This window comes from Astatotilapia calliptera, chromosome 4 (assembly GCF_964374335.1).
Source record: "Astatotilapia calliptera chromosome 4, fAstCal68.1, whole genome shotgun sequence".
Lineage (NCBI taxonomy): Eukaryota > Metazoa > Chordata > Actinopteri > Cichliformes > Cichlidae > Astatotilapia > Astatotilapia calliptera.
In genome coordinates, this window is record NC_137425.1 from 25,108,602 (window position 1) to 25,124,096 (window position 15,495).

At 38.7% G+C, this 15,495-nt stretch overlaps 1 non-coding gene across 1 annotated transcript; it reads right to left on the minus strand.

Moving 5' to 3' along the window:
• Nucleotides 1-13,648: 13,648 nt before the first annotated feature.
• trnal-cag (transfer RNA leucine (anticodon CAG)) lies at nucleotides 13,649-13,731 on the minus strand. The gene has a single exon. It is a non-coding gene; the product is annotated as a tRNA-Leu (tRNA).
• Between the last annotated feature and the right edge of the window lie 1,764 nt (nucleotides 13,732-15,495).

The following is a 15,495-nucleotide window of genomic DNA, read 5'->3' on the forward strand; positions in this document are numbered from 1 at the left end:
ACACGTACAAACTCCAAAACACGTACAAACTCCGAAGCACGTAAAAACTCAGAAGCACGTAAAAACTCAACACGTACAAAAGACAACAGAAGTGCTCCAGGATGCTGGGCGCAGTGTTGAGCTTTTGTTATCTTGTGGCTATACAAGCCAGCAAGTACCAACGACCGGATTTGGTGTGTGGTAGTAACAGGTAAATGAACTTTTTTTTAAATTATTTGAATATATATGAGTGCCTGTGTATAAATACACAAACAATACACACATGTATGGAGTGCCAGGACTGCCATAATGAATTAATTAAATACACCATTAAATAATTAATTAAATGTGGCAATAATTAATTAAAATTGGAATTAATTAATTAAATAAATAGTTATGACACATGTAATTAATTAATTATTGACACATTTAATTAATTATTTATGTATTTCACATTTTAATTAATTATTGACACATTTAATTAATTAATTATTGACACATTTAATTAATTATTTATGTATTTCACATTTTAATTTATTATTGACACATTTAATTAATTATTTAATGATATATTTATTTATTTCATTTTGGCAGTCCTGGCGCCTGGCTCTCATCATGAAATAATTTTATCTGTCAGCCTCACCCATCAAACTCAGGGGGCGGGGTTAACGCTGATCGAGTCAAAACCATTACTTTGGCCTGGTGGCCATTGTTTCTAGCACACAACAACCGGCATGTGGAAGCTAACAGAACTGAACTTTGAAAAACCCTGTTTGTGTGTCACCAAATACCGTTTTAATATTTTTTTAGCCAAGAATGTAGTGGTTTAATCTTCATGTGTCTGGTCGGTTTGTCAAGATACAGCCTCTTTGCAAAAGTGCTTCGATGATTTCGGAGATGTCTGCGCAGTCTCACGGCAAAGCGTGGGATAGACCCGCTCGCCTCGTAAGCAATCCCACCGACAAAGCGCAGGCCCCGGTACACAGCTGTAGTAACCCCCGCTGACTTCTTTTACTGAGGTTATATTTATCGGTGTTTTATTTCCTGATGTTCTTATGTGTCCTACGTGTTTCAGTCGCCAATTCTGAATTATAACTAACATTAAAAACATGTTTAAGGAGGAGAGAGAGCAAATAAATCTGTTTAACATCTGATCTTTGGGTTTTTGATCAGTAATCAGTAGAGGTGGGGGAAAAAATCGATACTGCGTAGTATCGCGATATTTTGTTTGCTAATAATGTATCGATACAGGGACAGCAGATATCGATATTTTGTTCCAAAAACTTCCAGTCCACCAGATGGTGCGGTTGAGCTTTTTCTCTAGTGAGGTCAGCAGAGGTTAGGTCAGCACATGGGAAAATAGATCAAACAAAGATGGAGGAAGAAAAAGAGATCAGGAAAGCGCCATCTGCGTTTAAATCAAATGTCTGGACGTACTTTGGATTTTTTAACAAGGATGGAACAAATGAGATGGATATGACACACGGGATTTGCAAGGTGTGTCGTATGAAAATAAAGTACTCTGGGAATACTACGAACATGAGGGCCCATCTTACACAGCACCATCCAAAAATAGCATTAACCGCGGACGGGAAAGCTAGCTCTGAATCAGCTCCACTGAAAAATCAACCAACGCTGGACACTCTTAGCTTAGCAAAGCTATCTCCCAATTCAGAGCGAGCTAAGAAAATAACACAATCTATCACGTACTTCATCTGCAAAGACCTGCGTCCTTACAACATTGTGGAAAACGAGGGCTTTTCTTACATGATCAAGATGCTGGAACCCAGGTATGTGATACCATCACGACGTTTTTTTCGCGGACACAGCTGTACCCAATCTCTACATAGATGTGAAGCGTAAAGTTGAGGAAAGTTTGAGCACAGCAGAAAGGGTTGCATTAACTTGCGACGCATGGACCTCGCAGGCTGTGGATTCATATGTGACTATAACAGCTCATTATCTCACAGCGGACTGGCAACTGCTGTCTTACGTTCTCCAAACTCGAACATTACATGAAAGTCACACCGGAGCGAACATTGCAAATCTCCTGCAAAATGCAGCACAGGAATGGGGGATTGCCGACAAAAATCTGGTGGTTGTCACCGACAATGCTTCTAATATGACAATTGCCACTCAGCTAGCGGGATACCTGCATGTGAAGTGTTTCGCCCATACGCTCAATCTGGCATCACAACGAGCCTTAAACCTGCCTGCAGTAGCCAGGGTCTTGGGAAGAGTGCGGCACATAACTGGGTTTTTCAATAGAAGCACAGTGGCAAACCACGCTCTGGAGCAAAAACAGAAAATGTTACAGCTCCCGACTCACAAGCTCAAGACCGATGTCTGCACGAGATGGAACAGTGCTTATGACATGCTCCAGCGTTTCCTTGAACAACAACCTGCGATTTGTGCAGCGCTGCTGTCTCCCGAAGTCAGAAAGAGTAGCACAGATATCTTTACTCTAAACGAGACGGATATTGGGAACACTGAAGAAATTGTCCGGGCCTTGAAGTCAATGCAAGTCGCGACTACTGTGATGTCTGAGGAAAAGAATCCTACTCTGTCTCTCGTAGCACCGCTGCTAGCACAGCTGTTGCACGACACCCAAGACAACATTGGTGACACAGCGCTGGTCAGAAACATCAAGCAAAGTATCAGTCAAGATCTTAAGAAGAGATATGCCAGCACAGTCGAGAGGAACACCCTCTACACAGCATCAGCTATAAACGCATAAAAGAGATAACGTTGGTGTTTCTGTCATGTAGTAACTGCTGGCTTTAACTGTACAAAGGTTGTTCAACACTATGAAACACATACAGACTTCATGATGTTCGGCTAATATTTTTATTGTGAATATTAATCATGCTGACCTCGCTCTGTACACCACGCAGCGAGGTCAGCATATCCACGATATCCTCAGCTCCATGAGTTAACACAAAGTTTCCCAGCTGACTATCTAACTTCCAACTATTCCAGAGACGTGAAAATATACAGCATAAAGAAAAGTGTAAGAGACTCAGCAGCAGTTTAGAATAACAGTTATACATTTAATAAATCACCAAATGAATCCAAGAAACGAGCAAACCTGTTCCGACAATTTGAGTTTGTATTCCCTCAGCTGCAGACTCGCTGCTGTTTAAATGTTTGAAAAGGAAGATTAGATATAAACAAACGTCAAACATAGACTCAGTCTGCCTTCACATTTGATATGAGGCCAGCACGTATAGTGGCTGTGTCCTGTTTTAAGATCATACATGTAAAATTGAAGTCTGCATGATGTGTTTCATAGTTTGTAACAAGCCTTTGACAGGTAAACATAACATGACCGAAAAAGCAAAAAAAAAAAAAAAAAAGAGAGAGAGAGAGTGTTGACATAAGAAGAGAAAATGCTCTCAATTATGGAGACAGGCAAATGGTTCATTTATGTTTGATGTGTGTTTATTCCTCCCTAAATATCGTCGGTGAAGTTTGTCATGCACGTCAGAATTTCCTGCGCATTTTTATACCTCTGCCAACAGAGAGAGAAAAAAAAATCACATTCTAACAGACAGCTGGTGCTTAGAATACAGTTGAATAACTATTAAAAAACAGATGATATTTAGATGATAGTTCAGTCTAACACATGTGCCAGTGAACCGTTAAACGTCTGTGAAACTATGCAGTTATGAAACGTAACTTTAACCTCAGCCAAACCGATTTGCTCAGTTGTAAATAAAACAGCGAAGTAAACGTGACCCGACAGACAGAACCTCAGTGAATGAAGTCCAGCGTTTAACCACTGAGAGCTAAAACTCAGCTGAGGTTTCAAAGCTGTGTGCCGGTGATTGGACATCAGTCGCTGATGAAGCTGGTTCGCCTATAAAGTGCTCTGTAAGGAAACAAGCTCCAGCAGCTCTGCGCTCGGGGAAAACACTATATTTACTTATCTTGTGCAGAAAAATGCGCTGACATTGCTTTATATCGAGCACCGGCTGCCCAGTTAAACTGTGACTATCACCAGGTAACGTAGGCGTGTTTCTTGAATTAGCAGCAGGTGTTAAACAGCTGACAGATGCGGAGGAGGATGCATGCAGGTAAACTGAGGGTCTGTTGAGCTGATCGCTGGTTTCGTGAGAAAAATGTCAGCTCGTTCTTTATGTTACAGAAGCACAGAGACACAAGACCAGGCGGAAAGAGACGATCGTTCGGTGAAAATGAGAATCTGCGAATGCAACATGTGGAACACGGAGAGTGGAATATGTAAACAAACCGGTTAACGTAACCCCCTGGGTGCACTCTGCATGCTAATTGTTAGCAGAGCTAGTGAAATCTCTGAAAACATCTGAGCACTTTTGCAAATATGTTCTATGTTGACAACCTGACCAGACATACGTCGCGACATTCGCGGCTAAAACACTGTTAAAAGTGTAGTTGGTGACAGAAAAACAGGGTATTTTAAAACTACACCACCACCATTGCTGCCTGTGATTTGATCTGCATTCTGGGATACCTGGCTGCCCCAAGTCTACACAAGCAATCGATTATCTAGGATCGACCTGTTTTGACTTACTTTGCACGGCAACCAATCAAATGTTAGAGAAGCTGCATGGGCAGCGTTAACCCCGCCCCCTGAGTTTGATGGGTGAGGCTGACAGATAAAATTATTTCATGATGAGAGCCAGGCGCCAGGACTGCCAAAATGAAATAAATAAATATATCATTAAATAATCAATTAAATGTGTCAATAATTAATTAAAATGTGAAATACATAAATAATTAATTAAATGTGTCAATAATTAATTAATTAAATGTGTCAATAATTAATTAAAATGTGAAATACATAAATAATTAATTAAATGTGTCAATAATTAATTAATTAAATGTGTCAATAATTAATTAAAATGTGAAATACATAAATAATTAATTAAATGTGTCAATAATTAATTAATTAAATGTGTCAATAATTAATTAAAATGTGAAATACATAAATAATTAATTAAATGTGTCAATAATTAATTAATTAAATGTGTCAATAATTAATTAAAATGTGAAATACATAAATAATTAATTAAATGTGTCAATAATTAATTAATTACATGTGTCATAACTATTTATTTAATTAATTAATTCCAATTTTAATTAATTATTGACACATTTAATTAATTATTTAATGGTGTATTTAATTCATTCATTATGGCAGTCCTGGCACTCCATACACATGCTTTCAATTGTGTAATTTAAGTGATCTAGTAGCTCTGCTTTGGAAGTTCAGTTCATGCTAGAAATGTGTGTTGGAGTTTGTACGTGTTTTGTCTTTAGGGGCCACTGCATATATTTATATATAAACATATATAAATAAAACTTTTTTTAACATTAGTAATTCCTTTTGTGCATAATTTTATATTATTGTTAATAATAAATTAATTAAAGCAACAAAACAACCTGAAGAGCCGGTTCGGAGCCGAACCGAAAGAGCCGGATCTCTAAAAAGAGCCGGAAATCCCATCACTAGAACCCAGGTTTGCTCAAACTAATCCAATAAAAAAATGTGGGTGCCATGAACATGCAGACTAATCTGTGCAAAGCGAGGAGGATAGCAGTGACATGGCATTTTCAAACCATATCTTTTAAAAGCCTGCACTGAGAAGCAAAATTTCTAGCTTACTTAGTTTTTCCAATTCAAGACAACTCAAATAAACTGGGTTGATCAGCTTTTTGAATAAAAACTACTGGTAACTTATTTAAACAAACTGAAAAAAATTGAGTTTAGTATATCCTTACATTTTTTAATTAAACACAATGTTAGATTTTACAGTGTACATGATAATGGAGTGCTGGTGGAATAAAAGAAGAAAATCTTTATGTTTCTTGGGGATTAAATTCCAAAATGTGAACAAATGCCTAAAAACGTTCCAGAAGCTCATCGTCCAAACTGCAGTGTAATTATAAAACAGAAAACCTCTATTAATTAACAGAAAATGCCCTATTTAATTATTTTGTGTGGACATATTCTCAACAAAAACATTTTTATATTTCATAACACTTTACAGATATTTTTTTAAACTTTATTAATCCAGAAGGAAACTTGTGTGGTCAGCATTTACTTTATAAAACTAAATACTAAATACAAAATGTATTGATAAATAATCATTACATTGAAATTTTCTTCAGGAAATGCATTGTCTAGTTCTATAAAATCGTGGGGGTTTTTTAGGTTTAAGGCTGGCAGTTTGCTAGCACACACAACACTGAATAATAATTAAATACGTGTTTTTAAATAACACAAAATTCAAGTCCTTCTTCATGTTTCAGAAAAAAAAATAATAATTTATTTAGATTAAATAAAATTAATTTTTTTTTCTAGCTTCTTTTCTCCACTATAACTGTGTTTACAAGATGTTCCAGTGTTTATGTGGCTTAAACAACAAATACAAAAGTAAATAGGCCTTGGCTTGGTCAGAAGAATGCAGCCAAAAGGACACAGCAAGGGCATATAGTCAGCATCACACAATGACACGCAGCACACAAAAGAGCTGGAAGATATACAGAAGACACCACTAGACTTATTTATACACCTACAATTTCTGCAGTTTGTCCCTTTGCAACAAAATACAAAAGTAAACAAAAAGCTATTTATTTATTTTCACTTGCTAGATATGGGACTGACTTGAATGAGGAAAAGAAAAGGGAGAAAGGAAGAGGGGGGTGAAACAGTGGAGAAGAGGGACGGGGATAAAGGGCAAAAAAAACCTCCTCGCGTTCTTTCACTGCATTGGCGGTCACACCTGTACTAATTTTTACTCTTCTCTCAAGCTTTTCTATTTGGTTATCATACATTTCTATGACCTTTTCTAACTTTTTTCAGCATTAGCTTTGTCTTCGAGTTTTTTAGTATTTTCGTCGTAAAATTGCTGCATCTTATTTTTTTTCCCTCTTTGTGGCGTTTCAATAACAATTCAACAACTTGGCTGTTGTGAAATTCCTGACGTGCAACCTTTTCTTTTTCTGTTTCCAGCGGTCCTTGCAGGACTTCGACTTCTTCCTCATGTTTTTCTTTAAGTTCAGCCAGAGTTTTCTCCGTCTCTTTTAGCTTTGAATGTTTTAACTTAAATGCATTAACAACTTGTGTAATAATTCTAACAAAAGGTTTCTACTTTTATCTGTTTGTAACCCTGGGCTACACAACATCCATAAACAACATGTATCCATTCAATATCAATCCAACCAACAAACCTGCATTAACCCAACCATCCATAAAGCCAGCAACCATCCCGCCAACATGCATCAACCCAAAACTCCAACCAGACAGCATGCATCATAGTAAGACTAGGTGGACTGCTGTGGATTCATTTGGATCTTACTCTGCACAGCTGCAGAACACTGTTGATGTAGCTCTCGTCCTTTTCCACCTTATTCCTGAAAAGGCTTGTTTGTTCCTTGTCAGCAGGGTCGATGTCAGCCGGCGATTTAGATCATGACAATTTCCGTTTGATCTCCATATTCTGGGCCTTTTGGTCGTCTATTACTTTGCCCATTTGATCTTTCTCATCTGTTAATTCTTTCACAGTTTTATCCTTAAATTTATTTTGATCCTTTAGCTATGTATTATATGTCAATAGGCCCTCAATCCAATACTGCAAGGATTGATGTTGTTCCTCGCGTTGATTTTTTTTTTTTTTTTTGCCTGTCCCGTTTGGTTCTTTTGCCGTCAGAATTATTGTCTAAAGGCGAGAAAAGATGCCCAACAGATTTACTTTACCAAATTGACCATCCCAGCCTTGCCGTAATGGTCTATTTGATTCATATTTTATTGTTTATTTTATTTATTTATTTTTTATTTTCACTTGCTAGATACGGGACGGACTTAAATGAGGAAAAGAAAAGGGAGAAAGGAAGAGGGGGGTGAAAGACGGGGGTGAAACATGATGCACAACTAATCAACGTCATTGACAGGCTATGACAGCGTCCTTATGTGCCAACACCGGTATTTTAGCTAGCAAAGCGGCATAGCTCACTAACTATTCACTTTAGCTAAAGTTATTAAGTTAGCTAAAGAGTTGGGATGCTGTGTAAGACATAAATAAAACTAAAATGGTTTGGGCACCGTTTTGCATGTTTCCCTACTGTAGGGGTCTCTGCAAGCATACAGAGGGGGTACTCTGAGAGGGTACAAGATGACAACTTTGGAATTCTACTAGAAACAGTCGATCATATTTGTTTGTCAAAGCTGAATTCAGGGCAAACTACGCTAAATTAGCGTTTTTAGCTAACAGCTACAATAAGCATAAAAGTTACTGTACGGCTATCATTTGTTAACATGACGCTTGTTCTTATACATGTAATACATTTATTACCAACCTGAGAGTTTATCCGCTGGTCATTCGACATGACGAATGACTTCTGAAGTCTTAATTCAGCTCAAGACGCTGTAGATTCCCGTCGGTAACACTTTCAGTCCGCTAGTAAAACGTAGTTCTATTAATCTGCGCTTGAACCGGAACCGGATGTAAGTTCCAAAAAACTGAATTTTGGAACTGAAATTGAATTGTAGAACTGAAACTGAATGGTGAGAAATGAAACTGAAATTATTCGAGAGCTGAATTTTTAAAGGATAAAATGCAGTTTCAAAGCAAATCAATTCATTTTCAAAATATAAAATTCAATTTCAATTTAGTGATGATCATTTTCAAACCATAAATTCAATTTCAAATTAGACTAATTCAAATTCAGTTTTCAAAAGCATTTATTCAAGTTACAATTCAGATTCAATCTGAGCAATTCAAATTCAAATTGAACTTATTCAAATTCAGTTTCTGATGGCACAGATTTCTGCCCATAAATGTCGACTAATCAAAAAATGATATGGCAACATGGCATTTAGTTGTTTAGGAAGTTAGTTAATGAGTCAGTTAAAAAGAGGGGAAAAAACAAAACAAATTTTCGGTCTTTTTATGTTCTCATTTGTGCATTTTCTCTGCTTTACTGCATATAGCTCCATACAAACAATAAAAATGTGTGATAGTCTCAATAAATTGTCCTCCGTCCTGCATTTTTTATTTTTTTTTTAAACGCTTATTATTTCCACTTTGATCTTAAACGTAACAAATATGTGATTTAACCCTCCTCTGTTAGTGAACGGGACTTGAAAATGGCAGGGCTTGTGGTGTCTTACATAAACTCAAGCTTTCTGGCTTTAGATGATAAATTGGTACTCCATGCTCTTGTCTAATTATGATCACTTCTTGATCCAAAAAAATCAACATGGTGGTGTCCATCACCAATGGCATGTCCAGCGGGGTGGCCTGTGCCCCCCCAGGCCACCCCAAAGGTAAAACAATAAAATGCAATCAAATATCAAATGTACGATTTTCACGGTGAAGCTCAGATATCCGAGTGTAAGTGAATGCAGCATCGGCTTCTGCACTATGTGCATGACGTTAGCAAAGGTAGGAGAGCCAAGCACGAAAGATGGCACCGCATGAGGCAATTTTTCGGTGAAAGAAAATGAGGACAGAATAAATGTCCCGGTAAGTAATATTAAGTTTGTTGAGTTTAGTAAACTTCGGTGAAATTAGAATACCAAGGAAAAAATAACACTTAAAGAATTATTGCAGCCTTTGAATATTTCAGACAGTATGCTACTGAGGGCAGCTAACATAAGAGTTATGAGTTATAAGATATAATCTAAGTCGTAACATTGCTGTATGGAGCTGCAGATTTGGTTGCAGGTTAACATACCTGAACTGGCCATCGGGCATACCGGGCATATGCCCGGTGACTTATTTTTTATTTTTTTTTTGTAAGGGCATGAACAATGAGAGGTGGTGGATTGGCCAGATGCAGGTCGATGTGTAAAAATAACTCAGTTGTTTGGTGGTGGCTATGGCGGGGCTTCCACAGAGGCCAGCAGGTGGATGAGGGAAGGGGAGGCAGGAGAGCCCCGAGGCAGGAGAGCCCCGAGGCAGCCGCCGGTCCGAGTGTCAGGTGAACTGAACTTCAGGTAAGAAGTTATGACCTGCAGTCTATCTGGGTCAGATATAAACCAAATTTAGGTGCAGTTTATTTTCGTTGTGCTGACTTTTTACAGTCAGTTACAATAACTCGTACTGCTACTAGCTAGCATGACGGAGTTTATATACAGTTGGGTGGGTGCTATGATGTTACTGATAGTGAACTTTATTTTATTCATAAGGTTAGTTAGTATAGTTGCCAACGGCTCCTTAAAAAAATGGAATGGTCCCTCATTGATAGAAAATATTACACGTTTTGTATTGAGCTGAGAAGAGACGCAGTTTCTCCCGTACTTTCGCTATAATGAAAAAAAGACACAAAGCTGGAGTTATTCTGTTATTACGCTGCACAGCTGCCTCCTCTCATTCTCCCCCCTGCCTCTCCTGTTGCTACTTCAATCATGAAACTGATCAATGATCAGCTGATCAGCTTTTCTCTCTTGTTTGTTTATCGCCCACTTTGTGCCAGAAACAGGAAACCAGCAGATGTCGCGCTAAACAACAGCAGCACGTTTAAGCTTGATCAGCTGTTGTTAGAATTTATTTAATATTAATTTCTAGTATCAGCTGATGTTTGCTGGAGCCACAGCTGTAAAAGCTGCTGGTCATGATATCAGTTTGGATATGTGGTGAGAGGGAAACATGAAGATGAAACCAGGAGATGTCCTTACTGAATCATCAGAGTTGAACAGGTGATGGAGAAACAGGTTTACCTTTTAGGTGACATGAATGAGTTGAAGGGAAGTTATGAACTGTTTCTGAGAGACAAATAACACCAGGATCCTTTTCTAAGCAGCTGACAGCTGGTAACTGTGCAGGGACGGGTCTAGGAAAGTGTTGCCAGGGGGCCAGGTAGGGCATTAACAGGGAAAGGGGGGCACAAAGAAATACTTTTCTTTCTTATTCTCATTTAAAATATCTAGCTTTTATTAAATAATTATCTAAATCTTACAATCAAAGTTTTTATCTGACGTAAAATGTATAGAAATCATACATATACCAAAAAGACTGTACATCACTGTCACAACAGCGTTTGTTTTCATTCAAAGTCTTTATGGCTTTAATACCTGGTGGGCCGGTCTCTAGTCAAAATGCCAGATTTTCTGTCCCGGTCCAGCCCTGCAGGTTAATACTTGCAGTGTCACCATGCCAGCTGACTGTATTTCATCATCAGCCAGTGTTGTTCTTTATCAATATTACCAAAGTTTACCATAAGGCAGCATAGAAAGTATTTACTTGCTTTCAGGTTTTATTCAAATGTTAGTCTTTTCAGTTGTTTCCCCACTTTTTTCCTGTTTCAAAATCAAACACCAGTTTGTGAGAAGATTATCTTCTTTTTTTAACAGGCACATAAAGTTTTGCATTGGAACTGGCTAATTTGTCAATTGTTTGTTACAAATGTTCATATTTTAATATTCAAAAATGTTTTTGCCCAAAACATATGTGCACTATATGTCAGTAAAAATACTATGCAAATATTGCTGTCCTTGAATGCTAAGTAAACACTGACAAAGCACTGATTGTATCTCTTGTACTTTATCAACGCAGTATCTAAAAACTTTGCACCGTAGTGGTTAAAATCTCATTCTAATAAGAGTTAAAAGCACGTTCGGTTATTAGGTTTACAGGGTTATTGAAATATGGTTAACGGTTGGTAGAATTTTTTTTAAACATTATCTGCCAATTACATCTGCCACCCTTCTCCAAATCTGTGCCCCTACCTGGCCCCCCCAACAAAAATTTCCTAGACACGCCACTGTCCATCACACTACACACAACACAGAGTGCAATAACCAGGGGGTGAGGTCACGGTGGCTGTGTCCAATTTGATATCACATGTCAGCATGTTTGCTTCAGTTCATCAAGCTCCTGAAGCCAAAGCCGGCCAGCCTGAGGCGAAAGAAGAAACAACACCCCCAGCCGATGCACCAGTCAAGGAAGAGCCACCCGCTGCCACTGCGGCTGCTGTCTCGGCACCCTTGGAGCCTGAGCCCACGCCATCCTCATTTCCTGATGACACTTAGCTGAAGAACCACGAGCCTCATCTGGGACCCAAGCCTCGCACCCACAACAGGGTCCTCAACCCTCCCGGAGGAAAGTCTAGTGTGGTATTCTACTGGTCAGCTGAGCATGCCACCTCTCCCAGTTTGTGTCCATAAAGCTCCCCTACACTGCTCTTTTGATGGTCATGTGATCTGTACACCTAAATGCAGCCCAGTTATTGTTGTTGTTCACACCTGACGCCTGGGCTCATAAGTTGTCCTCAACATCTTGCATTTCCATCCCCCGTTTCTGACTCCCTGCCGTCTGTCTTCTCCTTGAAATTCTTCTATAATGAAACCTGCAATCACCAATGAGTCAGCTGAATGGTTGGCTATAGAATAGAAGAATAGAATAATCCTTTAATTGTCCCACAAGGGGAAATCTGGTTGTAACAGCAGCCAGAAAGACACATATACAACAAACAGGACACAGAACAGAAACACACAATTTTTCTTACATATTTACATCAAGGACAATGGTTACTATAAACAGAGTACTAGAGTACTGTACAGTTATTAAATTAACTACAGATAAGAGGTAAACCAGGTTGTAGTGCGAATCGGTTGATTAAATTATTGCAGTTACAGCGTAGATGTAAACATCTATGATTGTTGGGAGCAGATTGTACAGTCTGACAGCTGCAGGGAGGAAGGACCTGCGGAAACGCTCCTTCATGCATGTAGGATGCAGCAGTCAGTCACTGAAGGAGCTCTTTAACTGTAACACTGTTCAGTCTCAACTTTGCAGTTACTGTTTTCATCATTTATGTTACAAGCATTTGTTTGGAGGCACAGTCGTCTGCTTTTTGTGTGTGTGAGAACATTTCTGCATCTCAAGAACGGTTTAGTTTGGACTACTTGCACAATTTTCCGCTTTAAACTGACCTGCAATTTGGTTTGAGTAAAAACTTCACAGCCAACATTTGCTCAAATTTCTGGGAGCTTTCTCGGGTGAACACAGCCTCTCGTCAGTTTAATATATGAAGTGTCAGATCTTTTTGCATGTCCACTTAATTTCAGAATTTAAGAAACAATCCATGTGACTGAGGCCTGGTATCAGCTTGGCATCCTTTCATCTCTCTAGCCTTTTAGTTAATTATGCCTTACTAAAAATGTGTACAACAGAGAGCACAATCTGTGATTAGGTATTGAAACAGCTGTTTACTCCCCAGATGTTTGTGTCCTCAAAGAAATTCCATTTTGATTTATGTGAATGTATTGTGCAGGTACTTTCTCTGCTTCGCCCTCATTGCTTGCTTTGTCTGAGAACATAATCTGCCTTCTTTTAGCTTGGGGTAGGCCTCAGTTTATGTTTTAAATTAAAACGCTTGAAGACAAAGTGAACTCTGGACAAGCGTGCGGCCTACCTGAAGCCCAGGTGGGCTTGTTGATAATCACATTTTCACACTCATCTCGGGGCACATCCCTGGTGTTCTGGTGCCAGCCTGTCTCCTGGGTTTTTCGGTGTGTGTTGTTTTCCCCACATACAAAAATGGAGCGCTTCTGCCTGGAGGGAGTTTTTTATTTTTGCTTTGCACCACACAGAATCTTAGATTAGATAGAACTTCTGCTCTGTAGCACAGCTCTGCAGAGGAACTTGGGTGGGTTCCTCTGGGAAAATCGGTAAAGGCATGATGTCAGAAGTGGGATTCTAACCTACGCCTCCAGGGGTGACTGCGACCTGAACGCAGCGCCTTAGACCGCTCGGCCATCTTGACAACTGTATCATGTGACATCCATGTAGAAGTTTTAAACATTTCTATTTTAGGCAACGGTACAGACAACAGCACATAAAACACTGTGTGTGTGTGTGTGTGTGTGTGTGTGTGTGTGTGTGTGTGTGTGTGTGTGTGTGTGTGTGTGTGTGTAAAAACTGAGATGTTCAGAGGTCTTGCTTTATGGTATTGAGCAGCCCACACAAAACAGGGTTTTTATGTTTTAATGTAGGTGCTGATGTAAACCACAATGTTCAGCAAACATCTATCAGGTTATTGGACTTGTTAAAAAAACATGAGGAGCAAAAACTCCATGACTGCTCTTCTTCTCCTATGTGGGATATATTAAAAATGGACAAGCCGTTTGACCATATGATCACTTAATTAAGCTGCTGGATTTGCTAAAAGTTTAAATATTTATACTGCTTTGGTTAATGGGTTTTGCACATTACTCTTAACTTATTGAGTGACTATTAGTGAGGGTCATGATAATCAATTCAATTGAGTAATGGGCTAACTAAGTATTTCCAGACTAAGAGAAAAAGTTCGCGAACATATCCGTAGGTTTAGGTTTAGGTGTAGGCATTTCTGAGAAAACTGAAGAGCAGAAGTGACATTCTTACTTCAATTTGTCAAAGTTCATGTGAGTTTCAGTCTGTTCAGCCTGTTTTTGTGTAGCACCAAGCAGTAGACCTAAACCTGGATGTGCTTCTGAGTTCTGCCTCTAATGAAAACGGATGAGCGTAAAATGCAGCCATTGTTTGTAGTTTGCTGCCACCTACTGAGTGAAAAAAGAACTGAAGTTGTAAAAAGCAAACAGACGTTAATGCAAATGCTCTAGATTGACTTATCATCAGCTAGTGTTGAACATGTCTATAAAAACAGAAGGTTTTGCAGGTCTAAAGCTTTAAGATGTTTGTTAACACAACTCAAAGAAGAAAAACATCAGCCATTGTTCACCCCATGGTTGGTAGCTACACAAGCCAACTGTCAATCAGGGTGGTGGAGGAGTGATGATTTGGGTTTGTTTTACATCCACAGGACCTCTGCTCCTTTCAGTCATTGGGTTCACCATGAATTTCTCTTTATACCAAAGTGTTCTAGAGTCAATGCAATGACCCAGACAAAGTTCAGACTTCAACCTGATGGAAAGCCTTTAGTGCAGCCTTAAGAGAGCTGTGCATAAACAAATACTCCCAAACTTCAATAAACTGAGGCAACATTGTAAAGAAGAGTCGGTCGAAATTCCTCCTCCACAGTGATGCGAGACAGCAATAAAATCAAACAGAAAACCATTGCTTCAAGTTATTGCTGCTAAAGGTGCTGAAAGTTTCTCTGTGCTGCTGTTTTTCAGGAGTCACTTGGGAAACATCTTCAGGACCAAACATCTTGACTTTCAGCCCTTATTGGCCATGCTATCTATGACAGAGATGCAAAATCTATAATTTCCCTTTTAACAGGAAGAAACCTGTGGCAGAAGCAGGATAAGGGAGAGGTAGCTTAAAAATAAACAACAACAACAACAGAAAGTTCTGTGAAATTATCAACAGAAAGGATGTTTGAACAAAAAAGTTCCAAACTGCTTTTAAAATAATTCACAGACTCCACTAAATGTTAGTGGTGTGTCGTACTGCAAATTTTGATATCCATCCAACACCAAGTATATACATTTACTACTGGTACTACCAATACTGATACATTCACATTACAAATGCAGTAAAAATCAATGTGTCATGATTTAGGAGATGCATCATTATCAGTCTGCAA